General features: G+C 39.9%; 1 protein-coding gene across 7 annotated transcripts in view; it reads left to right on the forward strand.

Annotated features, from left to right (window-relative positions):
• The window catches only part of LOC121888825, a 149,165-nt gene that overhangs the window by 93,923 nt on the left and 34,936 nt on the right, over positions 1-20,306 (forward strand). For all 7 annotated transcript variants that reach the window (XR_006093316.1, XR_006093317.1, XR_006093318.1 and 4 more), the window contains exons 19-23: positions 1,651-1,765; positions 3,929-4,005; positions 10,539-10,631; positions 15,518-15,692; positions 18,805-18,881. The gene's annotated coding sequence lies outside the window, so the exon portion shown is untranslated. The remainder of the gene's footprint in view (positions 1-1,650; positions 1,766-3,928; positions 4,006-10,538; positions 10,632-15,517; positions 15,693-18,804; positions 18,882-20,306) is intronic.

Here is a 20,306-nt window from a genome sequence, read left to right on the forward strand (position 1 = left end):
TGTGACTCAACCTCACATGTACACTTGTGTCTCTTTCTCCTCTCTCTGTCTTTGTTACTCCCTACATCTTGCTCTTAGTACATCTTCCATGCTTTCATTTTCAAACAGTTCTTCCTATATTTTCTCTCTCTCTCTCTCTCTCTCCTGCTTTATTTCCCACTTGACATCTCCTTTCTTTTTGAATTTCATTTCACACTTTCCCTTCCTCCCTCTCTTTCTGTCCCTCCATCTCTCTTATACGTTTTCACAACTCCTCTCACTTTCTCCCTACTTCTCTCTGTCTCTACCCCCTCCTCCTCCCATGCCTGCCATCTCTTCTTTCATTTTCTGACTCAACACCTTGCTCTTTGCATGTCTATTTCTGGTCTTCCTCTCCCCATGCCAGCATCACCTCCCCCTGGTTCTCATTATCTGTCTCTCTCTTCCTCTCTCCTGCCTCTGTCTCTGCATAGATACCTTCTATTCCCGAAACCTGTCCCACCCACATGTACATGTGTGCACACGTGCACCCACACAGACATACACCTGCGTATACACAACTCACACACACACACAAAGGCACAGTTTTAGAGGCACTAAATCCTCAGACCAGTCATTTTTTCTCTGCACTCTTTTTGCCTCTGGGAGCATGAAAAACATGCTAAAACACCTCGTGAGAAGGAAAGATAACTGCAAAATCAAGATAACTCTTTTTTTCTTCCCCCATTTCTAGGAAGCAGAGTAGACCTATTAGACAATACACGGATCACCAAAATATTTCTGAAATTCACATTTTGCATGATTAATATTGAACCTGCTCCTGGTCGTATTGCCATCACATCATATCTATACTATGCGTGTATTATGATTTCCTTGATTGCAGTGTCTACTTCAGCAGTCATGGATACATTTATAAAAACACATAAACATGTTACAGGAACAGAAAAGTAAAGTAAAGTTCCTGAAAGACTACTGAGCGAAAAAAAAAGACGTTATTATAAATCTAACTAAGCCTTTAATGTCTTTCTAACGCGTGCTGCCCTCTGTTCTATTGAAACTTTTTTTTTTTTCTTACCACGCACTCATGTTTTTGTCGCTAATGATCCCCACTCAGTGCAACTTGCAGACAAAGCGGAGCAGATGTTCCTCAGATAGCTGCTGTTAAATTATAGCACATTATATTTTTTGTCATTCAAACTGTGGTAGCTAACAAACAAGCTAGTCATCAGTGATATGATCAGACCACAACAAGCATTTGTGTAAATGTCTCACCTTCAACTTTTTCTCCCCTCTCAGTTTATACTGCTCTCATTTGGCACATTGTCAACCTGCCCCTGCCTTTTTTTTTTTTTTTTTTTTGACACACAAAGTACACAACCCCTGCTACCTTCTGATAAAATGGAACAGCTGTTCAGTGAAAAGCTACTTTGGCACTATGATTACATTTTTATTTTTTGTCTTTCAAATTTTGATAGCTGACAAACAAGAGCAACATTTGGGATATGATCCTCCAGTAACGAGCATTAGTATTACTATATCCACAGTTACCGTCTCCTCATTATCTGTTTCTAGACTGTTAGTATTTTATCACTATACATTATTCTCTTCCAGTGACACTTCTTCACTGTGTAATGTTTTTATTTTTTCATGTCATCCTTGCCTTGGTCCCAGGTTGGTATCCTCTGAGCTCAAGGACAATGAGCACAGTAGAGCTATACGGGAAAAAAAAACAACCTCAGCAGCAACAACTGAGTGCTTTCTTCCCTCATGAGATCAGCCTGCGCAGGTACAGACACTTAAAAACATACAGCGCTCTTATACTACAGTGGCAGTACCCTGTTCACATTTACAAACCCAGCTCAACGCAAGCAATGCAAGCCTTTCAAAAACTGAGAATCAATTTCAAAGTTGTTGTAGAAAGCTGTTAAAACTAGACTAAAATTTACATGAGGAAATCATCTGTGGCAGACACCTTATGCCCACTCACATCAATCCAGCTTTTACTGCACACATTAGCCACAGCCGTTCACTGTGTGTAATTAGCACATCTAAAATTGCCGTCTACAGAAACTAATTTTCTTTGTTTCGCTATGCACACTGGGTGGGTATCAGTTTGTTTTTGGCACTAGACGTGCAGGGCTTCTGTTTTCATCACCATTATCCTACATTCAAAATATGAATTGGGGGGGAAAAAAAAAAAAGTGTGCGACTGTGTTCTCTGCTGCTGTGAAAATGGATTGATTTGATCCAGAACACAATATTGTAGCTCCAATATGGTTGTTACACTGTGTGTTACAACTTAACCATACAATACACACATTGCCACACATAAAAAAAAAAAGAAATTCCGTTCAATTTTACGCCTGCTTGTTGATGCTTCCACATTTGCTGTAGAGGCTTAGATATGATAGGGTTTTCAATAGGCCTGTGCTGAATTGTGCATGTGTGGAAATGCCTGTGGTACAGTTGTAGCTTTTACAGGCCAGCTGAGAGCCCACTTGTAAGAAATTAAATAAACTGGTCCAGATAGGGAGAAAAAAACTGTAAGGAATTATGATCTCAGTTACAAGCAAAACACACAGCAATAATACCTGCTCACCTACGCGGATGTGCTGCAATCAAAATTAGATCTATTTTCATGTTAAAGCTGCACTAATGGATAATATTTTAATACTATGGATTAAATAACTCTGTAATGTGACAAACCCACAGGGAATTATTACCCAAATCATTGTTGTAGTCATAGTTTTACAACACACAACTTTACTTTGTTAGTTCACTCTAATCAGTGTCATTCTCAGAAACATCAGGCAGCTGTTTTCACAAAAAAAAACCCCTAATAAACCAGCTGTATGCTACTTGTCAAGCACCAAATGGCAGACAGACAAAGTTTGCAATCATGATGATGAACAGAGTGGAACATTTAGCAGCTAAAGAGCCTCAGGAGTTGGTGGAAACCAAAACTGAGCTAAAAGGAGAGCGAATACTGGATTTTGTTTGGTTCCGATGTCCAAAAATATGTCTCCAAATGAATGCTAATGTTGCTCCTACCTGCTGGATGTTTAATTAGGTGCTAACAAGTTCACCATAACAACTTCAATGAAGTAATAATATGGCAATGTTGTGTTTACAGCTTGTTGCACTACCCCCAAGCGACTAAATCAATCAAATAATACTACTTCAAAGATGTATTGATTTAAATATATCCTGTATATTTTGAGATTATTGCCGTATCAATCACTGCTGGAAAACATAGCACCGAGTTAGTTCTCACTTGGGTTTTGTCTAGTGCTCCCCTGTTCCAGCTGAAAACTAATTTCCAGATAAAAACAAAAAATTGCTGACACTGCTCTATATGTATCTAAATATTGTTTGCCACCCCCCAACGCTTTAGCAGAGGATACACACTGCAGTGCTGGGATAGGGAGGGGACACACTGCTCTTTCTGTCTTTTGAGGAACACTATATAAAAAACTGTTGCAGAAAGGAAAGAGGTCAGAGCTCCAGTGTGTCTGAAAGTTCAAACAGAGATGTGTCCACACTGGCTTGTGAACCAGTAATGCCGTCGGGAACATACAATGACATTTGAGAGAGGGAGAGAGAAGACCCCAGAGCTCTTCTGAAAAGATTGAGAGATTTAGGGAAAGGTGGAAAGAGCCAGACTGAGAGATAGATTGAGATAGAAGTGGCATGTCGACTGAAATTGGAAGTGAAGTATCTGCAGTACTTTAGACGCACACACACGCACACACGTACACAGTCACCATCAGACAATCAAGTGGAGAGTATGGAGGGGAGGCATCTCTCATACAGCTGTGTCCTGTTGCCCATCAGAGCTATCTGCCCCCTGCCGCTCTCTTTCTTTCTAAAACCGTGTCTCTGTTTAGCCCTCACACATCATTACCTGGAAACCCCGTTGCTTTCTCCTGAGTCCTCTCTTTCTTAACAGCCTCTCTTCCTGCCCAAACTCATTCCTCCCTACTGGACAGAGACGGGGAGAGTTAGCAGGAGGTTGGTGAGTCAGAGGTAGGTGTCTGACAGCCAGCTAGCCAGCTCAAAAAAATTTTTCATCCACTACCTCCTATGTTTTCTTTCCCATCCACCCCTCTCGCTGTGTCTGTGGTCTGCCGAGGCCCAGTGCTGCTCACCGGAGATACCAGAACCCACAGAGAAATGCCAAATCCCTCACATCTCTCTTCCTCTTCTGCATTTCCTATCGGTCTTGCACTTATTCTCCCCTTCTTTTCTCCTCCTCTCACATTCTCTGTCCCCCAAACATTCTTCTTTACGTACCTGAACATTGCTCTGTCTCCTTCTCTTCTCTCTTCTTTCATTTAAATCAAACATCCCTCCCAGCCAGATTTTCCCCCTGAAGGCCTTTGCCCAGGCTCCTCAACCAGCACAGCGCTGGCACACATCGCTGTCCTGCTGGGACACCACTCACAAACACATATTTTACTATGGCCAACGCTTCACTCACACACTCATCCCACCATGTACAGATGCAGACACCCTCATAAATGCACACCAAACCAACTGAGGAAAGCAGTGTTTGTTTATGTGCTCTTGTTTCATGTGCGGTTTCTTTTTTGTTTGTTTTTGTCTTTTTTTTTTTTTTTTTTTTCATCAAGCATTCATCCTGTGTAGTTCACCTTTGGGACAGCGGCTCTAATCTCTCTGTTCCCTCCTGTTTCAGTTTGTAGTAGAGTCTTTGAGCTGCCATCAGATTGGTGTTTGTAGCCTGCATTTTGTACCTGGCTGCTGTTGGTGGTGCTTTCTGATGTATGTGTTCTCACTGTGTTTGTTCCCATTTTGCTGCTGTTGACTACTGTCCACACTCACCATGATCTATGACCACACACATAGACAATGTATGTAAACATATGTTGGACAGTCAGGTTTTGTCCGGCTATGAATATGAACGTGAGCCAAACTTGCACCCAAGTTCTGTATCTTCTACACAGTAGTTCAACATTTATACTACATCACAGCACAGCTACAAACAGTATCATTTGTCACTGTGTTAGTTCTCTGTGCAGTGGTAAAAGTGTCAGACATTTCTTCCTGTGTGTAGCCATGCCTACATTTTCCTCTAATTACACAATTATACTTAATAATAGTGTGAGCTGATAATACAATGAATGCTGGTTAAATATACTGCAGTACTTTGACTAGTTGTTAAAAAGTAACTGAAAACAGGCTGACAATGTAACATAGCAGATACATTTTTATAATATTATGCAATCCATTAGGGATGTACATTAATGCTGAATGTCATTCTCATCGATGTGAATGTTTGTTTGATGAAAATGTTTAAGTACTCGAGTTCCACACCACATGCAGGTGAGGTGAATCAACTCCGCTAGTTTTTGAGGCTGTATTTTGTGGTAATATTATGGTGAGTTTCATTATTTTGTACAAGTATGAATTTAAATTGGAGATAGACCAATAAATTAGCTGATCCAAAACATGGAGAAAATAAATACTAAGAGTTTGTATTGTGTTTGAGGTCATTTATAAGCAGTGTCACCATCACAAACTCAAAGAATCCTTATTTAAAATGTTTTATGTATATTTTGAAGAAAAAAATATCAGCCAATATGATAAAATGGGCTTAAATAATTATGTTGTGTCCAACTCTTGTAACATGTTAATGCGAACATAATGAATGTCTTCAGATTGTAGTCAATAAGGCACACTACACACAATGCAACAAATACTAATTAGTGTGCTAGCTTCAGTGACACCAACTCAGTCAGTGACCTCGATTCACCTCTTGAAAAAAAGGGGTTCACAGATCCCATCTGACCCCTGCACACCTGCTGCCACACTCATCAGGCTTTCTGACTGTCTGACAGAAAGCAAGACGACCAGTGTGTATGTGAATGTGAGAGAGAGCTACTGCAGTTTTTTTTTTTTTTTTTTTTTACAGTCTTATGTTTTCCCTAATTTGGAATGACTAATTTCCTATGCGCTGTGGTCTGTGTCACTGCTAGCTCTACTGCTGGAGGGAGCAGACAGATACTGCATGTGCTATCTTTATTACGCATGGGGCAATATTTTCATGAATTAATCCATGTAGCGCAGTCATGTATGCCGTGCCCGGTACACCGAGGGCCTTCTGGCAGCCTTTTGGTATTATGATGTTTACATGCGCAAACACATAACGAGAGCACTAAAAGTCAGATAATAACTACTGCACTAGAGTGAATGAAAACACACTCTGTGGCTTTTGTGCACACACATACACACACACACACAGCCATCCATTTTCACTGCATCCATTCATCGTATTCATCCCCTTAACACCCCTTACTTCCTCCCTCCTTCCCCCTGTCCCATTTCCTCACCTCTAATTGCTCTGCCGGTTTCTCTTCCTTCAAATTCATTGCCTTTCATGGCTTCCACCTCTTATCACAGTAACGCGATATTTATCTCTGCACTGTTCTCACTCTGATCACCTGTTCCCCTTCGCCTGCTCCCAGCTGTGTTTGTGCATTGCAGTCCATGCACTGAGATGAGATGGCTCTAACAGCTGAGACACAACCACCAATCTATCTATAAATCAATCATGCTATCACCTGCTGGCACTTCTGCGTGTATGTGTACGCACGCATTCATGGGCACGCCTTTCATTTGGCTCCCTTTTTTCCTCAAGACCTTCTTTTTTCCCCTCTTTATTCAATTCTTATTCCATTAAGATTTGTAGAGTACTTTGGTCTCCTTAGTGTGCCATCTGCTTTGTTGTTGCATCTATCCTTATGTGAGCATGCGTGCAGGTGCATAAGTACGTGCATGAGTGTGTATTTATATGTGTGTGTGTGTTAGTGTGTGTTATTGCATGTGCCTGCTTGAGCGCTTGACTGCTCCTCCGTTCAGCTCCACTTGTTTATCTTTCCCTCCTACCTTTATTTGCCAAAAGTCTCAAACGTGTGTTTGCATTTCCTCCCCTGTGCCTGTCTTTCCGACTCTCCCTGTTGTTGGTTGGTGTCATTCACATTTGAAGTTACTGTGACTTGTTATACTCCTTGGTTTGCAATGAAACAATCAGGAAGTGCTGGTGTGAGACAACTAACAAATAGGCGTAAAGTGATCATGGTCAAAATTGTAGGGCATGGTCCAGTTTTGAGTGGCACGATAATATGGAAATGTTGTGTCATATGTTACATTTGGGAGGATGTTGGTCAGAGTATAGTGCACATATTGTAAAATATTCTTGTTAACATGGAATTATGAGTTATAGGAGAAAAGGTAATATCTAAGATCAATGGAAGGACTTGTTTTAGCTCAATTTAGAGATTGTGTTTTGGTGGGACAATGATGTGAGATGGTCATACCGTCTTTTATGATGGCTAGCACACTATGTTGAGGTGTGAACGTCTCACTTCTTCTGTCACACACAGTGCGTCTTCCCGTTATCCTTTAGATGACAAACCAAATGACGTCGCCTGTGTTTGACTGAACTGTAAACACTGTGGATATCATGTATGAACTCTTATCACTGATGACAACAAGGTGCTCATCAATGGAGAGATCATCTCTATAACTATATATTATACCTTTATACCTATATATATTTAATGTAGAAACGTGTTCGTCAAGCATTACAGAAGATTTTCCAAATGGGAAACAGTTTGTCAGTACACAATGGCTAAAAGTTTGTTTGTTCTGGGCTTCAACTAAAACTTCTCCAAAGGAAACAAACTGTGGCTGTTTTGGTTTCTGTCTCGTAAATCACACGAGGCAAAAGCCCAAAGACAGGCCAGGATTAATAGCTTAAAGTGGAAAAGGAGCTGGAACATCCAAGCGGCTTGATCCATTCAGCTGACAGTCTGGCTCATATTAGAAATGGAACAAACTGACAGCGAACAAATCACCACCCCGTTTGTGTGTTTTACATGATTAAATGATGAAGGGAGTATTAAATCAAACTTAGCTCACCTTACAAACCGACTAGCTTAAACACACTAATTTCTCAATACAATAACAATTTCTCCATGTGAACGAGCATTCATTGTTTAAAACACGAATCCATTCTTTGTGGACCACACATGACATTGATAAGTTTGCGGTCCCTTTTTGAAAGTGATCTCAGCTTTCTGGCTATGTAGTTAAGCAGCTGCTCTCATGTTTTGTGTAGAAGTAATATTAGACTACGATGCTTTATTAATATTAGCATCACCGCCATTAGTCTTGCACTCTTGACATTATGCGATAGTTATGCTCTACATATTAAATGGTCAGGATAATAACATTATTCTCTGTTGATGATGTTTAGTCTTGATTTGTCACCTCATGTCTCCTCTGGGACTGCGAGTGAAATTGTAGCTTTGTAGCTATAATCTGGTGCATTTAAATGCTCCACATGGTCCCTGATAAACTAATGAACCAAACTTACAATATATTTTGATCCCCAGTTCTCCCTGAGTGCATCCGGGGTTCACGTATCAGAAGTAAAGATCTGAAGAACATTGTTTATTTTCAACAGTTGTATTGTGGGACAAATGTGACACATATCTGCATATTTCACTGGAATCTACTGTGGTGACATTTCACTTGTGCTAGACATCTTTTTATAACTGAAAATGCTGAGACTCTGTTCCTCTCTACCCCATTACTTTATCATTTGCATCATGCTGAATAGCTTTCCCTTGTTATGTCTGTGAAGTGGAAATACCATGAAGATCAAATGTTTTTAATCTGGCTTTTGTGCTATTATTGTCACTCTCATGTCTCCGTCTGCTTTGTTAAATTGAAAACTTGAAGGAAAGTTAGAACTTGTTTATTTGGTTAAGTTAACCAAAGTGTGTGAGAAGACAGTTTTCCCTTCATTTTCATGTTTTTTTGTTTCCATGTGTTGTGTGTGTGTGTGTCTGTGTCTTTGATTCCATCAGTGGGTTAGTACAAGTCTGCATACTTTGGCTGTACAACAAAGGCATGTTAAAATTCTTGTTAAATGTCCCAGGTTTCCACCTCTGTCTCTACATAAAGTGTTCTATTTGTATGACTCTCACAATGTTATTCACATTGTGGCAGTACTGCAGGCAGTACTTAATTTCCTTATTTTCTCTTCAGTAACATACCTCACATGTAGTATTTATGCTGTATAATAACAATATAATTATGATAATAATTTTTTATTGCATTTTTCTTAGTGAAGTTAGAAAGTGATTTACATGAAAACAATAAAAACACAGGTAATTGCAAAGAAAGACTGTACTGTGTTGTACAACACATAACATGAAGTTGAGATCTACAGAGTCACAAGGCTCAAAACAAGAATCTACAAAGGACCTCCAGTGTGCCACAGGTGACAGCCACTATCATACGCAGCTTAATCATGAAAAAAGAAAGTTCCTTTCTAACAATTGGTTGCAGTACTATAATTTGCCATTGCCACCTGTAGTATTTATCCATCTGCTCAATTATTTTTCATGCTTAGCATAAGAACTGAGTTCCATGGCTGCTAAGAACTGCAGACCATCGAGATCTCCTATGTTGAACAAGTGCTAACATTAATACACACACAGCATGAAAACCATGACATGAGATGGGGAATAATCCATCTCATCTCCTCTCAAAGGTGCTGCAATAATGGATTAATGCTTGAAATATAAATAGGTTATTTCAATTAAACACTCTCCAACCGAAATCGGCACAGAAAATAACATTTAATGTGGTTAAAGCAGGAAAGTCAGTAAATCAGTCAGCATGTGGGCAGTCAAATGTGGGTGATTCTTACAGTATCTGTTGTCCACAGCTGCTTTATACAGTATGAAAAGCTTCTTCTTCAGTTCATTAAATCCCTGCAGCATAGAAAGCAGCAGGACTGATATGTTGATAAATCCAGTGCAGTTATGCACAGTTGTTCTCTTTGTTACAGAATAACCACACACACCTCACCCACATCAGACTGGTCGGTTATAACTCGATATTCTGCCTTTTCATATGGGAGACTTCAGCTTACCAGGTCTCATCATAACCTCTTTTCCAACTTTTTTTTCTGGTCTTTTCTCTTTTCTCATGTTTTATTCTTGAAATACATTGCTGTGAAAACGTTGTTGTGTAAAATTAATTACTAAACTATGTGAACATTTGGAGACATACCTTATGGTTTTTATAGTAACTAACTAACTAATGAAAGAACTCCACCTATCTTGCAGATTTGTGGTGATGTGTCTTCATGTCGTGGTGCTCTGAAGTGTCCAGACATTTGTTTGCTGAGCTGTCATCATGCTCGACTGTGATTGGCTGTTTCAGAGCAATGAGACCTGTGATGCGACTGGCTGAGAGAGTATTTAATAATCAGCACACCTGCTGATCTATGGTCGCCTTCACCCAGCCCTGTTGCAATTTGCACTGTTGCACACATGAACCAAAATAGCAGGTGTGCACGGAGATGCCCACACAGTCGGTGCGCCCAAGACCTAGCACTTTGCACTTGTTGCTGCACTTGCGCATTTAAAATAGGGCCCTATATGTTACTAAAGAGCCAAATCTCAGCCTCACTTGGCAGGCACCAACATTATCTGAATTTTTAATGCACTGAACTCTTTCAGGACACTATGTTGCCAGCATTGTGTAGACACCAAGAACAAAACCTGGTCTTCATTTGAAGATAAGCTGCCAAAGGGCTGGTGTTATGCTGCCAAGTGAGTAACCGTCTGGCCCTGTGTACTTGACCTTAGGTGGTGTATATATGTATATTTGTGTGCCTGACACTATATACAACCTGCCAGCTACCTACTGCTAGGTTCACTCGCCCACAGTCACCATCCTCACCTCCATATACAGAATCACTTCTTCCATGCATGTGTATATTTGTGTACTCTTCCATGCTGTTTTAGTACCATTTATTCTATAACACTGACCTCTTGTTCAGTTTGCTATACTGCATGAGGACAATAAGATTAGTGTTTACACCTACACTTGTTTACTTTAAGTGCTGCTGGGCTCAGACACTGCACCTCCACAGGCATATGTGAGTGAAAAGTCTGAAAAACTCAACAGAGATTGTCATAGATTGAACATTTAAGTTCTGAAAAAACACCTTTTTCATTACACCTTTACAAAAACCTTTAACCTTAATCATTTCCCAGGTACGATTTTTACTATTACTTTTTACTATTACTGTGCTGTGGTTTAAAAAACTTGGATAAGCCATCTTCAGTGAAGAAAAAGGCTTTTTTTTCAATTAAAGTCTTGTTTCAAATATATTAGACACAAAGAAAAGCAGTTTTAATGTCCTCATTATCCAATGGCTTTAAAATAAACTAAAGTATTATTCAAGTTCAGCAATGATGTCAAATTGATTTGACTATCTTGTCCCTGTCTTGTTTCCGTCTGTCAAGTTTGTGAGGTTTCTTTTAGAATAAAAGAAACTATACAAACTTTGCGCTTGTCTTTCTACCCTCTTCACCCCAGTTTACCCGTTTTTCTCTTATCCCCACATCATTCTTCTCTCCCTTCCTTTCTCTCTCCTCACCCTCCGTCTGTTCTCCCGTTATCTTTCCCTTTTTCTCATTCCACCTTACCTCTCCTGCTTCATCCTGTCATCCCTCTTACCCCTTCATCCTTTCATCTGTCTCTCTCTATTCTTACCCTTCATCCCTTATCTCTTCTGTCTTTCTCTCTCCTGTCATGCTTTCATCCCAACCCTCTCATCCCTCCTGTCTCATCTCATATAGCTTTCCGCTCATCCTTTCATCCATTTTTCCTGTCTGTCAGTTCAGTTGCTTTACTGACTGCTTATCAGAGACAGTTTTGCAGTATACAAAATGTCACTTTCAAAAACCAACAAGCAACAGTTTCTGCAGTCGAACCACACTGAGTTTCTAAATTGAAATGGAACATGTGTATTTGATATAACATCACTAATATCTATAGCACATCTTTATCTGTCCCTCTGCCCTTTCTTTCAGTGCTTCATTGTAGGAGATTATGGTTCTTACAGTGGACACAACTTTCTGGTTAAGGCTCAGGTTTCATTGCTATTTAGATGCTAATAAGAGTCATTCACACCGCCGCCAATATGCCCCCACCCACCACCCCCATGCCCTGGGGTTCGTTCTCAACAATTAATGGCACAGGAGAACGCGGATTACACCGCCGTTAACTGCCAGGATTTAGTGAGGTTTGCAGGCGTTCACAGGGCTGAAAATCCAGTTTTTCATGCATTGCAGATTGGTGTCTATGCATGCCAGATCTGTGTTCTTGTTCCCCTATCCTTGCAAAAACCAGTTTGCATTTTTAGAATGTGGGCAACTATGCAGAGGAAGGACTTAACCTCAATTCATCAAGGCTCTACTTAAGCATTAACATTCAGGTTTAGGGTTAAGCGTTAGGATTAGACTCAATGAAGGTTTAAATTAGTGGTGATGGTTAAGGTTTGGTTTTGGAGATGCATTCTTGTAGTCAGTGAAGGTTCATCCAAGTGTATTTCCATGCCCAAACCACCTCAGCTGGCTCCTATCTACATGAAGGAGCAGTGGCTCTACTCCGAGTTCCCTCTAGATGTCTGAACTCCTCACCAAATCTCTAAGGCTGAGCTCAGACACCCTACGGAAAGAACTAATTTCGGCTGCTTCTATGTGCGATCTCATTCTTTTGGTCGCTACCCATTGCTTGTGACCATAGTTAGGGGTTGGAATGGTGACTAACTGGTAAAGTTCAAGTTTTTTTTTTTATTTTACCTTCACTAGTTAACAAAGAAATACTTAAATGTCTTCACCTGGAGCAGCAACTCACTCCAAACCCAGACCTCCCGAGTTTACATGAGTTTTTTGGACTTGGAAAAGGCTTGCAACAGTGTCCCTCGGGTTATAGGGGTGCTACAGGAGTATGGGGTACCGGGGCTGTTGTTACAAGCCATTCGGTCCTTATGTAACCGGAACGTGAGCTGTGTCCGTACCGAAATCAAACACATTCTCAGTGGGTGCTGGACTCCACCGGGGCTGTCTCATGTCACCGCTTCTGTTTGTGATTTTCATGGACAGGATCTCAGGGCACAGCCGGGTGGAGGAGAGTGTCCAGTCTTGGGACCTTGGGATTGCTTCTCTGCTTTTTGCAGATGATAGGGTTCTGTTGGCTTGGTGTGCAGCCGAGCGGGATGCGGTGGGGATGAGAGTCAACACTTCCTAATCTGAGGCCTTGGTCTTCCACCGGAAAAATGTGGATTGTTCCCACGTATATTTAGATATGTTTTTGTAAGTGGAACAGTGTCAGATCTTAGATTAGCTCTTTGAGGCTTGCATTGTATTACCCTTGAGTGTGTCCTGGTCTTTACTGTAGTACCAGTACATGGATGTATGTATTCAATATGTCCAATAGGCAACACAGAGTCATGGACACATGACTATAGACTATATGCACACATGCACACAGATATGTCCCACATGTACAGGCTTATGCACACATCTCACTTGTCAGCTAAATATAATCTTGGACAAGCCGCCTTCACTCACAGCATGAGGTGAATGAGTACAGGTGTTGGGTGTGTATGTGCTTGTGTATGTTTCTATGTGCGTGTGAGTGCATCTGCGTTCATCCGACCACATGGCAGCTCTGAATAGCCTCCATCTCGGCTTCACTACAATTAGAGTAAAAGTGACGCGTTGCTCAAAGGCGCTGCAATTAGGCTGAGCCACGTCAGTGCTGGGCAGTTCTGATGAAGGGCTATTAGAGAGCCAGGGATGATGGAGGCACTCATCACCCCCCCACCCCCCACCTTTACCACCATCACCATCATCACCATTCGTCACCACAATCCTCACAGCCCGGCTTCCCACAGCCTCCTCCTCCACATCCATCACCATTACCACCAAACTTTCCCAGGCAACTACTCTGTGCAAAAGTCATTCTAACCTGGCAGCTCTCTCCCCGCCATTTTTCCCTCCTCTCTCTTCTGCATCTGTCTCATTTCCTGCCACAGTTTCACATATATTTCGGGATAAGTGCTCTCCATGAATCTTACACCTGCTTTCTCTCTCTCTCTCTGCCTTTTCCAACTTTCTATCCCTCATCCTCTCTCCTTCTTTCTGTTCATCTGCACGTCTATTCATCTTCTTCTCTCTAGCCTCTGTGAGTGGTTCACTCTCCTTCTTCCTTCCGTTTTTTTTCCTAGGAGTCATGCACCTCTTTTAATAGCTCAATTTCTCTTATTCTCCCCTTATCTTCTCCAATTTGATGCATTTCACCTGGCTTGAATCATTTTGTTTATATCAATCCATCTCCTCCTCTCAGTCTTTCTCCCACACCTATTGAAATACTTGACTCCAAAGCCTCCTTATATGTCTCTGACTCCCAAAAATTTTATTTTAAAAAGAGTTTGGAGGTATCGTATGTTAGAAAAATTAGTCATGTAATTGTGTTAGCTCTGGTTTCAGTCATTAACAATAACAATTATTATGATCTAGTGAATTGCTTTCATCTAGTGACATTTTAGTGTTACCAAACGCTGGTTTTGATGTCCCATTTGCACTTGTTTGAGTAAACAATTCAACTCTTCATTAACTTGATGCTGTTTTTTTTATCCTTTCTTTAATATGTGTTTGAATTCTGTTAGTCTCAATTGAAATTGAATTGTTGTGGTAAATTATCATAAATGCAATTATCATAATCAGTCCTTCTTATACACCCAAAGATTTCTCATTAATTAAATAACTAAACATTGCCCTGACTGGACAATCTGAAACACTGACATGTACGGTGTAGATATCATCATTTTTATGGTGTCTGATGAGTCTCTCTCTCTGTGGTAATGAGTAACACCCATGCTCCATGAACTTGAGACTGAAGTGTCATGATGTAAGTGGCCAAATTACTAAGTTCAACTCAAAATTCGTTCATCGCTAACAGCTGGCTTCCTGAGATGTCAAGGATGCAAGACACATTAACATGTCAGTGTGAGGTTCTCATAAAGATCTTAGTAACTATCAGTTAGTTTCAAAGTAGCTATTTAAGAAATCAGGTGCCCCAGTAGTCGGTAAAGCCCTTAAAGTGCAAATTGGTTACTAAGAATCATTGTAGCTATTTCGAATCAACAGCATTAACACAAAAATCACTGCAGCATCAGAACAGTTCCATAAATAACAGCCTCAACAGCAAGCAGCAGACACTATTATTTTATATACAGTACATACATAACATAATGTAAGGCTAAGAAATAACCATGTAGTTTAGTTACAAGGAAATAACACCTTTTTTCCAGTGCATATGTCATCCATTTCACCTCTTCTGTTCAGTGAGTTTCATAATAAGATCATATTCACTGTTTCTTCATTCATTGCAGCAGTTCCTTCCAGTAGTATATAGGTGTAAATAGTAACAACTAAGCTCTATGGAAGGACTAGCTTCTGTGGTATAATTTATCATTTAGTGATGCATGTATCTAATATTAATAAGTAGTTACTATAGGCCAAGTTTTAATAGCTGGTACAACAGATTGCACCAGATTGGTTACACAATAAAACACACTTCATGTATGACTATCTCTTTCTCTTTGTTTCTCTCCATCTCGTCTGTATTCACAACTGTCCAGACCTCGACTAATAGCATCCAGGCCATCGTAGAGAGCCACATAAACAGAACCAATTGCATGTTTATGCCAGCAGGTGGGAAGCCCCTGCTTTGCTTCCTGGATGACCTCAACATGTCCGCCCATGACCTCTTTGGCCCTCCGCCACAACTGGAGCTGCTGCGCCTCTGGATTAACTGTGAGTTCCACACTGCAGATTTAAGGTTGAGGTTAGGTTAAGGTTAGGATTAGGCTGTTCATTATCAATAGAAGTCAATGCAACGTCCTAACAAAGAGAGCTGCACAAATGTGTGTGTGTGTATCTGAACTGTTAGGGCATGTTCTTGCAGGCGTCCATAGGGTCCCCTGGTGGAGGGAGGACTCACATTCCCGGTCACTTACAGAGTTGATGCCAACTCACCAAATGTAGTCCTCCTCTCCTCCTGTCAGTGCTACTATGACTCAGTCTTCTCCTACTCACTTAAATGTTCACTTTCCTTTTTTTGTATGTCCTATTTCTCAGTTTCATGTTTATTCAATTTGTTGAATCTGTTAGTGAGTGAATGTTATATATTAGAACTGGTGCTCAAAAGGCCATAGATTTTATTTGACAAAACTAACAAATTGTTTTTAATATCAGAAATGAAAGGAGCTTGGAGCTCTAATCAAGATGATGATGATTATTAATATTACTACTGCTGCTACTACTACTGTTTCTGCGGCCGTTGCTACTACTGCTAGTAATAGGTGGGTAATAATTGCGTAGTTTCAACAGGGAGATTGAATTGAAAGGGTTTCACACCTCTTTGTCAAGGTGAGAGACCTCTTTGTCTGTTGTGTGTGAGATAATGTAGCCTAGCAAAAGTTTGTATTATGTTATTCATTCAGCACATTGTCATTGCTCTATTGCATCCTGACAACTATTATTATTGTTACAAGTACAACACACATTACACGGGCTTTGTAAACCTGGTAATTGTAACTGTCTGATTTAATTAAAAGAGGCTCTACTCATTTTAGCAATCTCTCTATTTCTGCACCCACTGTCCTTTTTTTTTGCTGTCACTGTATCACTGTCTCTCTGTATTTCACCATGGTTACTCCCGGTAATGTCCTTGTTCCTCCTATCTGACATTTTATCCTCCTCCATCACCCTTTTGCTATCCCCCTTTCCATCTCGCCACACTGGAATTACCCTGATTATGATTATAGCCGTGATGATAATGATAACCACTGCAAAATTGCACTCCCTCTCTCATATCCAACACCCAGGAGATTATGATTGACTGAAAGGCTGTCTGCAAATGTTTCCCCGGTCTCATTTTTCTGCTTTCCTCAATCTCTCTTTGTTTCTTTCTCTCTTTTTTTAGTTTATTTGGCATTTTTGTACTTTCCTTGCTTTTTCCTCTCATTGCTCACTACCTCTCCAGAGTACCTCTTGTCTCTTTTCAGTCTTTTTCAATTTTCTGGCAGTCTTTCATCTCTGTTGTTGTACTCCTTTCAACCTTTCCTGGTCCATCTTACCTCCGCCACTTGTCCCCAGCTCTCTCCTTTCTCGCTCCCGGTTTTCAGACCCTTATTTGCTTACGTGCTTCTCCGTCTCTCCACTCTTCCTCTCTCCTGCCTGCTTATTCTCCTCCCACAAAGGAACAAGATACATTTGCTTTTCAGTCATATTGCATTCAGGAAATAATTATAGAATTGCCTTGCCTTTTGAAAATGTGAAGTGGACAACATGAAATGGCTTTGTTACTTCACTTTTCATCCCTGCATGACCTTCATTGCGCATTTCTGTTTTTTCTTTCTCTTGAGCAGGAAAACATTGACATTTATATATCTTATTGATATTGCTATCCTGTATGTCGTTCACAATATGTACAAATCTGAGCAGACCCACATGCAGGAGTCCCAAATCAGGCTGATCTACAGTACCGTGATCAAACAGAAGCTACAAGGGTTTAAAGAGAAGGTGAAGCAAATTGGAGAGACTCAGGTCACCTTTGAACTGTTTTCCTCCTACTTCATCCAAGATACACTGCCTCTTCACACTCATACAGTGTGTCGTGCAATAACACATGATGATGAGTTAGATGAACACAATTACACACATAGCAAATGTATACTGTACATTACCTAAAAATGTGTTCAAGAAAATGTGTTCATGGATATACACCTGGTAACAGTGATCTTAATGTGGGCTTGAAAATTTGAGCTCAATCCAATCTCAAAGTCATTTTGTCTAAACAAAATTGGGGTTTTTTGCAACCCTGAACTTCGGCACAAATTGCCAGCAAATTTCAGCATGTCAGTAATCACAGCATTTTTCAAAATTATTTTTGAATCCAGTATATGACCCAGCCTATGATTATACTGGTGTTGCTTTGGTTGAATCTGTGTCTGACATTTTAGTGTTCACATAAAGTACAGAATGTTATTAAGGTTGTTATTTCTTTTTTCTTCTTCTGTTCCTAGCTGTGTCCAATTTACCAACCAAATTTAGCTCACTTTTTTTTTGGATTTGAACTTTTCAAACTATATGCTGCTACTGCAGAACGAGGAAGCATTTGCTACTTTGCCTCATTGAACTAAAAGTGTCGAGAAACACTGTATCTCTGTTTCTAGCCCTTCAAAATTGTTTGATGGTGTTGTCATGTTGTTTTGTTTTGCATAATTATCTTATAACACATACTATAGACTCTTACTGTAATATACTGTCATTTTTATGGTAAATTATCATGATTTTTACTTAATTACATTTACATTTCTTCAACTTGATGTTGCAAAGTAGTGAATGATTCCTTTTTTTGTGGCATCAGTGGGAATTTTGGAGACTCCAAAACTGAGCTTAAATAGATAAATAGATAAATTAGATAACAAGTTGAAAGGAAAAGTACCCTTGTCCTTTTATTGGAGTCTGCAGTTCTAGGGACAGCCTCTTAAGGAGACTCCATAAGACCAGAAGCATTACAGGCTACTGTAGGTCTGCACCAAAGAGGACTAATTATTTTACTAAATGTCTCTCCTAATGTTAGTTTGGATCCAGTGTGCCCAGTGGCCATCAATATCACGTACAGGTTTGAATTTACACTCAAATGTGTGCTGTAGTCCGGTACTACCTACATGCTACTGTACAGTAAATACTGTACTTATGCCACTAGTTTCAGCCCATGTATTCAAGTACTTCTTCCTCTACATGCTGGATGGAATATACAGTTAAACAATTTCAGTGAGAGATTTCCATCTTCATTTAGTTATATATAACAAACATGCTTGCAGAGTCAAAAACCTCCATTTCTGTCTGGGTGTTTCAGGGTCTGCTGAGAGTTCACCCAGACTTCCCTATCATATCAAAGACATCATCACCAGCCTGGATCCATGAGTGCCTCAGGTAAAAAGCTTCTCTCTCATTCTCTATTTTTTCCTTTTTGTTTTGTCTGTTGTTGTTTTTTTTTCAATCACTCTCTCAATCAAGTTGTCTCAATGCTCCTTCCACTTGCTTGTCTCTTCAGATTTGTGATATTATCAGCAGGATATTTGAATATCAATACTTGGTCAGCTCTGCAGTCCCATTTATCTTTGTGTGTAATCTCCAAGGTGTTATCCTGTATATAAGCATAGATTACACATATTTTCTACCACTACAATAACGTACAGTTAAATTTAGATATGAGCATGATAGTCAGTGGGGGGTTTCCACGTATAATGGCATTATTGACCAATGTGTAAAGAATACATCAGCATTGGGTTGACATTTTTATGGAAAATCTGTTGGTTATTATGTTTTGCACATAATTATAGTTTAAATTGTCATGGCCGGATCAATGGTAATAAAGAGGCAGAAAATGGCTCATCGGCTTTTCATTTCAAGGCCTACAAATGAGGTTTTGGGATGCTTTTTGTCAAACTGCAAAGGAAACAGACATATGGAATACAAAGATGCTTTGTTTGTGTGTAGAAGTCCATATAGCACAAATAAACTGATTATACTATCATATTCAGTAGATGTTCACCCATCTTTAGCTCACGCTCCCCCTCCAGTTAGATCTGATGGCTGGGGAGATGTGTACTCCTTTTCTAAGTACTAAACACAACTTATCAAAGGATGAGTATACATTTTTTAAGTCTGTCTTAAAACAATGATCAGGTGCCTATATGAACATTAAAATAGGTTTTTCTTGCCATAATCATTCCTCCATGAAGATATCTCTTCATAATGTACTTAAAATGTAAGTGATGGAGGCCTAAATCCACAAGCCTCCAAGGAAACGCAAAGAGGGAATGTGATGCTAAAAAGACTGTAAATGTGGTAGATATCCACTTGGTATGACTAACTCAGGCTGTTGAAGCCCCGTATAAGCTTCAGATCAACTTTTAAATGCATTTTTGCACAAAATGACTGTGTGGACACACAGTGGATTTTGGCCCCCGTCACTTACATTGAAAGCACATTTGAAGGGTATCTTTTAATTGCCAGTATGAACAAGAGGAATGAAAAACCTCTTTCAGCCTCTTCTCATTGTTCATTTGGGCAGCTGACTGTTGTTTTAAGATACACTTGAAAAATTGTGAACCTATCCTTTAACTAACTGTTGCATTATAATATTTTTGTTGCATCACAGTAGAATACAGTATTGAATGTTATTCTTGCAGAGAAAATAATGTGCCTGAGAATAACTTCTTGTTATCAACTAGAAAGAGGATTATTATTCTTTGTAAATGTAACATTGTTTTTAAAGCGGAAATATGAATATTATCCCTCCTCAAGTGTTATTCTGGCTTATTAAGAACTCTAACCATCAAACAGTCTGATTTA

This window comes from Thunnus maccoyii, chromosome 22 (assembly GCF_910596095.1).
Source record: "Thunnus maccoyii chromosome 22, fThuMac1.1, whole genome shotgun sequence".
NCBI lineage: Eukaryota > Metazoa > Chordata > Actinopteri > Scombriformes > Scombridae > Thunnus > Thunnus maccoyii.